This window comes from Thalassophryne amazonica, unplaced genomic scaffold (assembly GCF_902500255.1).
Source record: "Thalassophryne amazonica unplaced genomic scaffold, fThaAma1.1, whole genome shotgun sequence".
Classification (NCBI taxonomy): domain Eukaryota; kingdom Metazoa; phylum Chordata; class Actinopteri; order Batrachoidiformes; family Batrachoididae; genus Thalassophryne; species Thalassophryne amazonica.
This window is the reverse complement of record NW_022986244.1, coordinates 494,349-508,382: the sequence shown is the minus strand read 5'-3', so window position 1 is coordinate 508,382 and position 14,034 is coordinate 494,349. Positions and strand designations below refer to the sequence as shown.

Genomic DNA, 14,034 nt, shown 5'->3' with positions numbered 1-14,034 from the left:
CAGTTTTCTGTTATAATCAATATATATGGCTTAGTAACGTAATACAGTGATACAGCAGTGACCACGGACACACCAGAGTTTGTTTTTTTTTTTTTTTTATTGGAGCAAGATGCAGCGCATAGCACGTCATCAGTTTGAACCAGACAGTGAGGATTCTGATGATGAGGGAGATGATCCTTCTTTTGTTCTGGACAAGGAACCAGAGCAGGTGGATCCCCGACGTGCGCACAGATCTCCACAGTGGGTTGGATCACGCGCTTCTCTTTGCAACTGAGCTCGTCCCAGTGCAGAGTCCTGGAATGCAGAGATGCAGACACACAAACTGCTCCAACAGTGGCTCCAGATGTGTTTCATTTAAAGCATCGAGATCAAAATTAGCTTCAGTTTTGTTTTGTTCCTCTTTCGTCCCCTCGACACAGAGGGGACAGTGAGTGTGAGAGAGGGAGGGAAGCGAGCAAACGACAGATGTAACACACATGAAAAATGGTACATGTTGTGGGCTGATGGACAAGAGGCATATGACCACAACTGGCCTTGACACGGATTATGTCACAGCCACGTCACAGTCCGTGTGTTACGACTGGTGCATGCACCGGTAATGACGGCTGCGCACCGGCAGTGATCTGATGACCGTGATAAACTGATCTCGTGCATACATGCTCCACAGTGATGGGACATCAGTGGGACCTGCTTTACATGATTTCAGTGCATACGTTGGATGTCTTTCAAAGTTCCAGTAGAGGGAACCGGCAGGTCTTAGAAAGAGGGCAGGTGACAGCGCACGCTTCTCTCCTCCTCTCCCCGTGTTTGCCTTCCAGACCTTCAGACCTCGGGTGGCAATCCGACCACACCCCTATGGCATTCGACAGCATCCTTCATATTCTTACTGCATTCTAACAGCATTGTAGGTTTTCCTGTTGAGTTCCAGTTACGTTTGAACTGCATTCAAAGACTGCACACAAAGTGTGCAAGAATCATTTGTGGCACATTCTAATTACACAAGCTGTCCAAATATCTGTGCCTCCAACTGCATCTCGAATTTATTGCTTTTTTTTTTTTTTTACATTCCGGCTGAATCGGCATGGTTCCTGCTCATTCGTGTTAAGTGTGACAGCGTTCTTTGGTTTGATCATTCAACACAGGAAATGAGTCTCTTCACTTCCTTTTTTCACATCTCAGACTTTTGACCGTAGCCTGAATGGACTCATAGAATGAAACATCAGTCAGCTGAAGTCTTTGGACATGATGACTATGATTAGTGATCATGATCCAACATATTGCCCATGTTGAGTCCTTTTCACCACATTATTCCTGGGATTCAGTTCCAGCTACTTGCTGCTCAGCAACTGGAACAGTCCAGTTTCACACCCCAGAAATCAACGCACTGAGGCCAACATTGAGGGTCAAATCCACCTGGCTTTCATTTAACAAGGAGCTGAAGAAAAACCTGCTGATGAAACATGAGATTTGTCATTAAAAGTAACAGAAACTTGTCATCAGCAGGACATAAAGTGCATTAATGTGGCAGCTTGAGTTTATGATCAGTCACTCAGTGTGAGCGTCTCTGTCCACCAGGGAGGACGAATTGGCAAGACAGACTCAGGGACGATATGATGAACTGCAAAAAAACACAACTCAAAAACACCAGGTAAGCACTCAGATCACATCAGACCAGGTCTTCTACTGCCAGGAAAACCCAGGTAAACACTTAGACCACATCAGACCAGGTCAAATACTGCCAGGTAAACACTCAGATCACATCAGACCAGATCAAATACTCACAGGAAAACACTCCATCTGTCAGGTCTAACATAACCAGAAGGTTGGACACAAATGCTGGATTTGAGATTCAGCTTAACAGAGTTTAATTCAGGCATGGGTCGGTACACAAAAATGCATTCCAAAATAAGCAACAGCAGCCGAAGCATGAGGCAGAGACAAAATCCAGAAAAACATGCAGACAGGTCGATACACCGTTAAGCAAAAAACAGGACTAGGTAACTCTGAGGACAAACACTTGAAAGTGGCACAAGGCTCAACAATCTCGCAAGTGAGAGAGGCAGAAGGTGTGACTAATAAAGGGGACGCAATCAAGAGAGAATGCACTGCAAGTGGGTGAGGAAAGATCCAGAATGACGCGTGGCAAGTAGGAAATGAGGGCAGGAGGGGCACACCCAAAACTAAACACATAACACAAGAAGGAGCGGTACCACCACCAAACCCCAGTGAAAAAACAGCATATCCAAGACAAAGGACCACACCAATAAACCACACAGACCCAATCATGACACGGACCACACGAGAGCAGATCCACTACTGTCAGGAAAACCAGTTAAACAACCAGACCACATCAGGACCAGTTCAGTTACTGCCAGAAAAACCCAGGTAAATGCCCAGACCACATCAGGCCAGGTCAACTACTCCAGGAAATTGAAAACACTGACCTGGCAACTTTCTCCCAGACAGACTCCTGCTTGAACAATGCTCTTCTAATTAATACAAGGTTGTAGTTGTTCTCTATTGTGTTGTTACTGTCTAACAATTATGTTAGTTTTTAAGTGCAACTGCTGTGAATTTAACAAAAAAATTTACTCCTGTCGACCACGAAGGTTTGTCACCCTGTTTTCAGGGCACAAAAGGGGCCATTGTAAGGGGGCTGTAGTGGTCCTCTGTGCGCCTCCTAACGAATAAAACATAATCCGCTGATTTCAGGAATGGGGGCATGTAGGAAAACAGAGTGCCGTGCTGTGTAGCTGGCACTGGTGCAAAAAGTTGAAGTTTGTCCCCGAAGGTCACTTTTGTGGCAGGTCGCTGACCAGGGGGCCGTGGGACCCGTAATGGTTGACCACAACCATCTCTGCCGAGGAGGACTGGAGGTTCTCCTTGGAGGTGGTCCACAGGACCACCATGACCAATGGAAGCCTGTCGAGCCATCCCCTGCTCCTGTTAATCCCACAAGGAGAATGGCTTTCATGGAACAATGGAAGCACTTGCACATTCCTTCTTGCACATTCCTGGGGGTGATACGCTGCAGACCAGTGGAGCTTCACCCCTCAGCTGTCAGCGATCGCATTCCATAGCTCTGACATGAACTTTGAACCCTCTGTCTGAAGAGAGGGCCGTTGATGCGGACATCAGCGGTACCGCCTCCGGCCACCGGGTGGTCCTGTTCACCAATGGTGAGGATGTGTGTAAATCCTAAGGAGGGTGGACAGGGTCCCATGAGGTAAATGGACTGCATTTATATAGTGCTTTTCCATCTGCATCACACACTCACATTCACCCCGATGTGAGGTGCTGCCGTACAAGGTACTCACTACACACCAGGAGCAACTAGGGGATTAAGGACCTTGTCCAAGTGCCCTTAGTGATTTTTCCAGTCAGACTGGGAATTGAACCGAAGATCCTCTGGTCTCAAGCCCCACACTTAACCACTAGACCATCACCTCTCCTAAGCTCTGCATTAACATGGTCGAACCGCCGTTCTGTTACCGGAAAGTGGGTCTGTGCCTGTGAATGTTGGAGCGATGGCAGGCACCACAAAAGGTCGCCCAGATCCTGATGTCCTTTTTGAGCCCAAGCCAGACAAACTTTGCTGCCAGCAGCAGTTGTGATGTTTTCCTTCCGGGTGGAAAGGCTGTCCACAGCGTCAAAGATGCGCCGCTTCCATGTGGTTGGGATAACTGGCTGTGGCCACCCTCACTGTATGTGATATCTGTGAGCTGTAATTTAGTAGTCGCTGATCTGAGTGCTTGTAGCTCCGGGTCGGCAGTTTGATCTGCAGCCATGCGGATGTAGTCCAGGTTGAGGTGAATGGCGTGCATGGGAGCTCAGGAGAGGCAGTCCATGACGGAGTTCGTCTTTCCGGCGACGTACAGAAGTGTCAGATTGTGAGGTGCAGGGTGAGCAGCTCCCGGTCAGAGGTGCTGTATTTGCGCTTGTTTGGGCGTAACTGAAGAAAAAGCGAGTAGCTGCCTCGACCCATTTACCCCACTGTTCGTGTACCACCTAGGCTGATCCGTCCACGGTGATGGATATGGGGGCGTCAGGTGATGGGTGTGCCAGCATCATCGCAGAAGCCAGGGCTGTTTGGCATCAGAGAATGCCATGTCTCTGATGCCATGTTGTGTGTTTGGGAGCTTTCCCCTTTGGAGCCTCGTATAAGGGATGCATGACTGCAGCAGCGTTGGGGATGAAGCGGTGGTAAAAGTTTACCCTTCCAAGAACTCTTGCAGGGCTTGCACCGTGGGTGGGTCGCGAGATGTTCAGCACCGCCTCCACCTTAGACGAAAGGTGCACAACGCTGTCTTTCATAACTCTGTGCCCCAGAAAGTCAATGTGGTGAGTCCAAACTGTCCCTTTGCGGGATTAATTATCAGACCGTGCCGGCTGAGGCGGTCGAAAAGTTTTCACAGGTGGGACAAGTGCTCTGTTTGGAGGAACTGACCACCAGGATGCCATCCAGACAGACAAACAGGAATGACAGGTCACGTAGCACAATGTCCATGAGGTGCTGGAAAGACTGGGCAGCAATTTCTTAGTCCGAAAGGCATTCTCAGGAACTCAAACAGTCTGAATGGTGTGATCACCACCATTTTGGGTATGTCTAATGGGTGGACTAGCACCTGGTAGTCTCTGTGGACGAGATCCACCCTGGAGAAGATGACCGTGCCTGCCGCATGTGCTGAAAGTCCTGGATGGGGGACATAGGGTAGTGATCTGGTTTCACAGCATTGTTCAGGTGGCAGTAATCACCGCATGGGTGCCACCTGCTGCCAGGCTTGGACGCCATGTGGAGGAGCGACACCCACAGGCTGTCAGAGTGGCGGATGATGCCGAGGCATTCTATGCTGTGGAACTCCGGATTGGCGATGCTGAATTTGGCTGAGTCGAGGCGTCTTGCACGGGCGTACTCCGGCGGGCCTGTGGTGGTGATGTGGTGTGCCACTCCATGCTTGGCAGCAAGGGTGGACAAGCTGGGTTGCGTGAGTACGAGGAATTCGCCGTGCAGGAGGTGGAAACGCCGGCCTGCGACCATACACTGGACAACCTGATGGAGCCCACACTGCCGATGGGGCAGCTGTAAGAGGAAAAGGCGGTGGCTTTGATCAGACGTCGATTTCTGACGTTCACCAGCAGTCTGTATGTGCAGAGAAAGTCCGGACCCAGGAGAGGGATGGTGGCCTTAGCTGTGAGAAAGTCCCAGTAAAAAGTCTCTCCTCCAAAACAGAAGTCAACGTGCCGGGTGCCATATGTGCATATGGAAGTGCTGTTGGCGGCTGAGAGTGGCAGGCCCACTCTGTCTGCCAAGATGTTGAGTTTGGACACGGGCAGGATGCTCCGTTGCGTGCCAGTGTCACACAGGAACTGTTGGCTGGAGATGGCATACTGGATGAACAGCAGCCTGTCGGTGTGGCCAGCACTCAGGGCTATGACCGAGCGCTGGCCCTGTCGTTTCCCTCCTGCTTGAAGGTGCATTGTGAATGGTAGCATCTTTGGCTCCGAACGTTGCATGGTAGAAACAAAATCCAGTTTCTGAGCACTGTTGGGGTGGGAGAGGTGCATCTGCATTGAGTGCTGCTTCCTCTATGGGCAGTGCTGGTGTGTGTTGTGGGGCCGCTGCAGCTGCATGTGCTGGGGCGAGTGTGGCTGCCGTCATGCCGTGGTGCTGGCCGGCCAAGAAGAATTTGTCAGCCACCAGCTCACAGCAGTCTGTGATTGTGGTGTTGGCCAGTGCTGCATGCACCTGGGGAGGGAGTTGATGAAGGAATAGGTGGGTGAGAAAACCCTGGCCGGTGTCCTCCCAGGAGCTGCAGCATTCTGTCCATGAGCTCGATGTGTTTGCTGTCCCTCAGCTCGTGCAGGGACAAAGCCTGCTGGCCCTTTCAGCATCGGACAGTTCAAAAGTTTTGAGGAGGTGATCCTTGAGGGCTGTGTGCTTGTTCTCAGCGAGGGGGGGGGGGGCTTTGCAGGAGTGTGTCCAGCTTCATTGGCGTGGAGCCGCTGTGGGCTGAGACAACGGAATAATATTTTCTATCATCCGCGCTGAACTGCGCCTCAGTTTGGGCAAACCAGGCAGCAAAGGACGACTCCCACAACTCTGGGAACTTCAGTGACACTGCATACAAACAGACGTAGAGGTGACCAGTGTAGAAACTGAGTTGGAAGCAAGAAAAGGAGATGAGTTCTCCATTCAAACATGCATGGCGTGTGCTTTATTCACAGAAAAGTAAAAAAACAGCAAAATCAGCTTTCAGGCTCACATCGGAAATACTGTTCACCCGGCTTGTACTCAACAGGAGGTGTAACCATAGAGGACATGAACGTATGAACGGGTTTGATCAACAGAGGTGTGACACATGTCCCTGTGTAAGGCAGGAAACTCAGTGTTATTGTAAGTGGCTGCATTTCCTTCTGAACAATGTTTGACTTGGTGAATTATGTTTGAATCCGTCCTTGTTTTTGTGCACGTGCATGCGCTACAGTTGCAACACATTGACTCTTCAACTACAACTGAACTTGGAGCCAGACTGTCTGATATCTTAGCGTCACTTTTGGAAAATGACCATTCAGTCGACACTCTTGTGGACAGCTTAAACTCAGCACTCACAACCACATTTGGCATGATCGCTCCACCTATTTTAAAACCATCTGCCTCGGGGCACAGTCACCTTGGTTCAGTGATTACTTACTTGCTCTCAAGCATAAGGCAAGAGGTCTAGCAAAAAAAAAAAATGGTTTAGTTCAAAAACTAGAAGTGGCACAATGGTTTTCTAGACTTTATTATATGGTATGGGATTTTGCCAACTTCTGATTGGCCCATTCACCACTTTCTGAGCTGTACCACATGCCAAGGTGACTGCTGGTGGAGCCAAATAGACCGCAGTGCGAAATGAGTATACCTCGCGTGCAGCGTAGCACTAGCTAATCGAGCGACGCCTTCTATCGATAACGACCAATCAGATAACGCAATACAACGCAGCCAACCTGTTTCACAAGTACGTCACTGAAAAGGGACATGCGCGCAACTTTGAAACTTATGACAGATGGATGCTTGACGGAGTACTCGGCCAATTTTACGCGGAAGCTAGACAGGCGAAAGGCAAACTTTATAAGAAAACAATTCTGATGACCCTTCGTCACGGACTTAACAGACTTCTCCAGTCGATCGATGGGATGTCAGTTGGTGCAGTATGACAGGAATAATAAAGAGTTGAAGCTTGAGATTGATTTTTCAGTTTTAGTATGTTTGACAAACTCCCAGTTTTCTTGTTTACCGTATAATAAAGCAGTTATAGACTTTTGATGAGGTGTACCATGATTATGCAGACGTGGTCAGGATGGGGTTCACACCGAAATCAAAAGTCTGTAATTGTATAATAAGCATGCACTACTGGCTACAAAGCGGACCCATTACTTAGGGAATAACCCTGTTGTGTCTGATGATTTGCGGATGTTAATGCTGGATTTTATGGTCACAAATTGAGTTTTAAAATGACTGTTTGTGACTGTAATCCAGCATTAATGTACGCAAATCATCAGACACAAGGGGGTTGTTTCCATTCTAATCCAATTCCAACATGTAGGGTTTATTGTTCTGTAAGTAATTCGGTCAGCGAATCATTGTGAGAGGGTGTGGTTGGTTCGTCAAAGCTTCCCATTGTAACAGCGTCTTCATGCCAAACTGGAAATTCTGTGAGCAGAATCCACAGATTTCTCTCATTGTGCATTGAGTTAAATCCACAGTAAAATCAATCCAGTTAAATCCATTAAATCCACATTGTCCTCCCTACACTAATTTCTGTCACTCTCAGGTGACACTATGTAACTATATACAGTGAGGAAAAAAGTATTTGAACACCCTGCGATTTTGCAAGTTCTCCCACTTAGAAATCATGGAGGAGTCTGAAATTTTCATCTTAGGTGCATGTCCACTGTGAGAGAAATAATCTAAAAAAAAATAATAATACTAATCCAGAAATCACAATGTATGATTTTTTTAATAATTTATTTGTATGTTACTGCTGCAAATAAAGTATTTCAACACCTGCCAGTCAGCAAAAATTCTGGCCCTCAAAGACCTGTTAGTCCACCTCTAAAAAGTCCACCTCCACTCCACTTATTATTCCAAATTAGAAGCACCGATTTGAGGTCGTTAGCTGCATAAAGACACCTGTCCACCCCACACAATCGGTAAGACTCCAACTACTAAAATATCTAAGACCAAAGAGCTGTCCAAAGACACCAGAGACAAAATTGTAGACCTCCACAAGGCTGGAAAGGGCTACGGGGCAACTGCCAAGCAGCTTGGTGAAAGAAGATCAACTGTTGGAGCAATTATTAGAAAATGGAAGAAGCTAAACATGACTGTCAATCTCCCTCAGACTGGGGCTCCATGCAAGATCCCACCTCGTGGTGTATCAATGTTCCTAAGAAAGGTGAGGAATCAGCCTAGAACTGCACAGGAGTTGCTGGTCAGTGACCTGAAGAGAGCTGGCACCACTGTTTCCAAGGTTACTGTGGGTAATACACTAAAGCCCCGTTTACACACAGATGGTAAGAGCTCCTGGAAGCGTCCCGGAAGAGTTTTTGGCCGTCTTAAGGATCACACGCCGTTGTTAACGCCGGCACTAGGGGGCGTGGCTTAGTTCCGGCTTTACCGGGAATCGTCGAAGAAATTATTCAACATATCGAATAATTCCGGGAGCACTCCCAGAGACCTCCCGTGACGACAACGCGAACAACGGCATTTGATACTTTTTAATCGCCGTTTCATCCTGCCGCTTCCTGTAGTGCCGCAGTTCTCGTCACGATGACCAATCAGGGACTGAATATGTAGTGAGGTGGAGATGTCTGGAGTTTGAAGATGTGAACATGTCCTGTATCTGGTAGCAGCCTGTGAGCAGGACTTATGTCTCTTTTGTCCTTTATTTTACAATCATGACAGAGTTTTTGGAGCGAGCAGCAGCACCACAGCAGCGTGGAGCGGAGGTTCTTTTTATTTTACGTGCATGCGCACGCGAATCGTCCTGGAGATTATTTTGCTTATTAGCTGCACAGCTGTATAATAAAGTAAATGGTGACTGGCTTCTAAACACAATTATGACAGAGTTTTTTGGGGGAGAGAGCGAGGAGGAGCCCTGCTGCAAACAGCAGCAGCAGGGAGCGGAGTTTCTTTATTTCTTTCTCTCTTTTTTTACGTGCGCGCGAGCGAATCGTCTGTAGAGAATATTTTATTAATTAACTACACAGATGTCTAATAAAGTAAATGGTGACTGGCTTCTAAACACAATTATGACAGAGTTTTTTGGGGAAAGAGTGAGGAGGAGCCCCGCTGCGCACGCTCCGCCCCTTTCCACCGCGAAAACAGCCGGAACTACTGCGAACTTCGGTCTACGTACTACTCGCCGACAAAACCGTCTATGTGTAACCAAGCCTTAAGACGTCAGGGGTTAAAATCATGCATGGCACGGAAGGTTCCCCTGCTTAAATCAGCACACATCCAGGCCCGTCTAAAGTTTGCCCAGGACCATCTGGATGATCCAGAGGAGTCATGGGAGAAAGTTGTGGTCAGATGAGACCAAAATAGAACAATTTGGTCTTAATTCCACTCGCCGTGTTTGGAGGAAGAACAATGCTGAGTAAAAAAACACCGTCCCTACTGTGAAGCATGGGGGTGGAAGCATCATGCTTTGGGGGTGTTTTTATGCACATGGGACAGGACGACTGCACTGTATTAAGGAGAGGATGACCGGGGCCATGCATTGCGAGATTATGGGGAACAACCTCCTTCCCTGTTAAAAGGGAGATTTTCCTTCCCACTGTCGCCAAGTGCTTGCTCACAGGGGGTCGTTTTGACCGTTGGGGTTTTTCTGTAATTAGTGTATGGCTTTTGCCTTACAATATAAAGCGCCTTGGGGCAGCTGTTTGTTGTGATTTGGCGCTATATAAATAAAATTGATTTGATTTGATTTCCTCAGAGTATTGAAGATGGGTCGTGGATGGGTCTTCCAACATGACAGTGACCCAAAGCACACAGCCAGGATAACCAAGGAGGGGCTCCGTAAGAAGCATATCAAAGTCCTGGAGTGGCCTGGCCAGTCTGCAGACCTAAACCCAATAGAAAATCTTTGGAGGGAACTCAAACTCCATGTTTCTCAGTGACAGCCCAGTAACCTGGCTGATCTAGAGAAGATCTGTATGGAGGAGTGGACCAAAATCCCTGCTGCAGTGTGTGCAAACCTGGTGAAAAACTACAGGAAACATTTGACCTCTGTAATTGTAAACAAAGGCTACTGTACCAAATATTAACATTGATTTTCACAGGTGTTCAAATACTTATTTGCAGCAGTAACATACAAATAAATTATTAAAACAATCATACATTGTGATTTCTGGATTTTTTTTTTTAGATTATGTCTCTCACAGTGGACATACACCTAAGATGAAAATTTCAGACCCCTCCATGATTTCTAAGTGGGAGAACTTGCAGAATCACAGGGTGTTCAAATACGTATTTTCCTCACTGTACATCTGTGGTACAGCGTGCGCAGTCAGGACGCGGACTGATACATTAAATGTGAAATGATCATATATTTTTCCACCATCCACACGATATTTTATGGTCTGAAATCTCACACGATTAACAATCAGATTTGTATGTAACTGGATTAGAATCTGATTTGATCAACAAAACAAGCAAAATTCAAAATTCCTGTTTGATGCAGTGGCAACACTTATTTATGGACAACCACCTGTAAGTCGCTCTCCTTTTACAGCAGAAGATTTATTGGAATACTTTGAGAAGAAAATAGAAGACATTAGGTTAAACATATCCCAGCATGCCTTAACCCAGCCACTATACCCTGCTATTTCAATTTCAATTTATTTTCATTTATATAGCGCCAAATCACAACAAAATTGCCTCAAGGCGCTTCACACAAGTAAACTCTAACCTTACCAACCCCTCACACTGTGTTCCCGCAGCGACGGTTTCGTGCACCCTCGTGCATGACACAGTCACGCGCATATAACTGTCGCAGCAGGTTTGTTAACGCCTGCCCGTCGGCTCAGTGTTTTCGTGGTTCGCTCATACGAGCTGTTCCGCTGTGATTTGCACTGATTTCCGTACATGTGCAATTCAATCAATCAAAAAATGCCTTGATCTGGCCGTTTTTCCAAACAAAGTCTCATGGTTCTCTGTGTGAAGGGGCCCTTATGCTGGACCAAAACTAATTGATACAAGATACGGTTATTTAAGTATTTTTTAATGACTGCATATATATAATGGGCAGTGCTCTCATCAGCACTGAATCCATAATTATTATACTAATAATATATGGTTGGGGTTAGCATTGCTTTCTGTAGCCGTATTGATTGCCGTCTACAGGGTCTAGCCCTACTGTAATCTTGTATTAAAAGTTCTTCTCTGTTCCATATGTGCATGAAAACTAAGGTCTTTATAAATGATCTTTTGTCCAGGAAGGCATACAATAAATAAAATCAATAAATAAAGCCCAACACTGATATTTTGCCAAAAAAAGAAAAAATGACGCAGGAGCCATTTAAAAATCAATGAGAACTTCTTTACATGAGAATTGCCATTTCATTAGTTATCTCTTTAACGGCTCAAAAAAAAATAAAATAAATTGAAGAGATGTGTTTGCTTGTTTTTTCAAAAGCAGGAAGGGTTAGCGGAGTCTGATGCTATGTGTCATCAGTACAAAAACCTCCATGCAACGACACACAGCTTATCAATTTCTTAGCGCTATTTTTCCACAACACAAACACAAACGATTCTCTTTGAACACAACGAGGTGAACGCTGACATATGACGCCTTTAACACACGATTCAGGTCTATTTTTGGAAATATGAAAGTGAAGAATCCTATTTTCCTGACAGTAGTCGCCATTGTTTTACGATAACTCTAAAAATGTAACACAGGCAGCAGGAAGATGAGGTTTTATTGAGGTGGGCGCCACTACTGAGGTATTACCTAGATTTACAGAATTTAATAGTATCTCACTGGGTGTCCCTAGGGTGAATAAGGAGTCTGTGGGTCACAGAGCTTTCTCTTATCGTGCCCCTGTTCTGTGGAATGATCTCCCTGCATCAATAAAACAGTCAGATTTTGTGGAGACTTTCAAGTCCAGACTTAAGATGCACTTATTTTCCCTTTCATATGGCAGCATACTGGTACAGTATGTTACTACGCTTTTTACTCTTTTAATTCATTTTATTAGTAAACGGAGCATGCCACGGCCTCAACTTTACCTAAAGTCTGGGTCTTTTAGTGGCTGGTGATCACCTTAGTATTTCTTCTGTTTTTCTTGTTGTTTAACGCTGACAAATTATACTGTATTTCTTGTCTTTCTGCTGCCTGATTCTGTTTTTCTCTCTGTTTGAGGTGCAGCTCCATCCAGAGGTGGAAGTGGGTGTTTTTCTTCTGCAGGCCTCCCATATTGTGCACCAGCATGGACTCCCAGAATCTCCTATAATTTCCTGTATTGTCAATTGTGTCTGTATCATGGCCCAAGCAGAGGGTCACCCCTTTGAGTCTGGTCTGCTTGAGGTTTCTTCCTCAAATCATCAGAGGGGGTTTTTTCTTACCACTGTCACCTGTGTTCTTGCTCTGGGGGTTGTTAAGGTTAGACCTTATTTGTGTGAAGTGCCCTGAGGCAACTTTGTTGTGATTTGGTGCAATATTAATGAAATAAGTTGAGATTGAAAAAATTGAAATTGAAAATTGAAATGGGTGTGCTGACAAAACTTGTAATGTCAACAAAAAGCACAACCTGTTTATTTGATCCTATACCAATAAAACTGTTTAAGGACCTGTGGTCCACTCTTGGGCCGACTGTGCTGGAAATTATTAATCTTTCTTTAACTTCTGGATCTGTTCCTAAATGTTTCAAATCTGCAGTGATTAAACCATTACTTAAGAAACCTAATCTTGACCCTAGTGTATTGAAAAACTATTGACCAATATCAAATCTATCATTTTGCTCTAAAATTCTGGAAAAAGTGGTGTCACGGCAGCTCGTAGACTATCTTACTGAGAATAATCTCTTTGAGCCACTGCAGTCTGCTTTTAGAAAATATCATTCCACAGAGACGGCTCTCACTAAAGTGGTGAATGATCTTCTGCTTGCAATGGATTCAGACACCACTATGGTTCTGGTGCTGTTAGATGCATTTGATACCGTGGATCATCATATTCTACTTGATATTCACTTTGTGTGTTTTTAGGAATCCGCTAGCTTAGCGCAGCTACTAGCTCTTAGCCGGTTTAGCATGGCGGCTTCTCCTGTCTCTCCTGCACTTTTCTGCTCTGGGTGTGAAATGTTTAGTTGTTCATCGGCCTCCTTTACCAGTAATGGTACTTGTAATAAGTGTAGCTTATTCGTAGCTTTGGAGGCCAGGCTGGGCGAATTGGAGACTCGGCTCCGCACCTTGGAAAATCCTACAGCTAGCCAGGCCCCTGTAGTCAGTGCGGACCAAGGTAGCTTAGCCGCCGTTAGTTCCCCTCCAGCAGATCCCGAGCAGCCGGGAAATCAGGCCGACTGGGTGACTGTTAGGAGGAAATGTAGTCCTAAACAGAAGCCCCTGTACACCACCAACCCGTTCACATTTCTAACCGTTTTTCCCCACTCGGCGACACACCCGCCGAGGAACAAACTCTGGTTATTGGCGACTCTGTTTTGAGAAATGTGAAGTTAGCGACACCAGCAACCATAGTCAATTGTCTTCCAGGGGCCAGAGCAGGCGACATCGAAGGAAATTTGAAACTGCTGGCTAAGGCTAAGCGTAAATTTGGTAAGATTGTAATTCACGTCGGCAGTAATGACACCCGGTTACGCCAGTCGGAGGTCACTAAAATTAACATTGAATCAGTGTGTAACTTTGCAAAAACAATGTCGGACTCTGTAGTTTTCTCTGGGCCCCTCCCCAATCGGACCGGGAGTGACATGTTTAGCCGCATGTTCTCCTTGAATTGCTGGCTGTCTGAGTGGTGTCCGAAAAATGAGGTGGGC

At 46.1% G+C, this 14,034-nt stretch overlaps 1 protein-coding gene across 1 annotated transcript in view; it reads left to right on the top strand.

The window, feature by feature from the left end:
* Positions 1-1,568: 1,568 nt before the first annotated feature.
* The window catches only part of iqcg (IQ motif containing G), a 55,035-nt gene continuing 42,569 nt past the window's right edge, over positions 1,569-14,034 (top strand). Inside the window, exon 1 of the mRNA XM_034165312.1 lies at positions 1,569-1,648. The gene's annotated coding sequence lies outside the window, so the exon portion shown is untranslated. The remainder of the gene's footprint in view (positions 1,649-14,034) is intronic.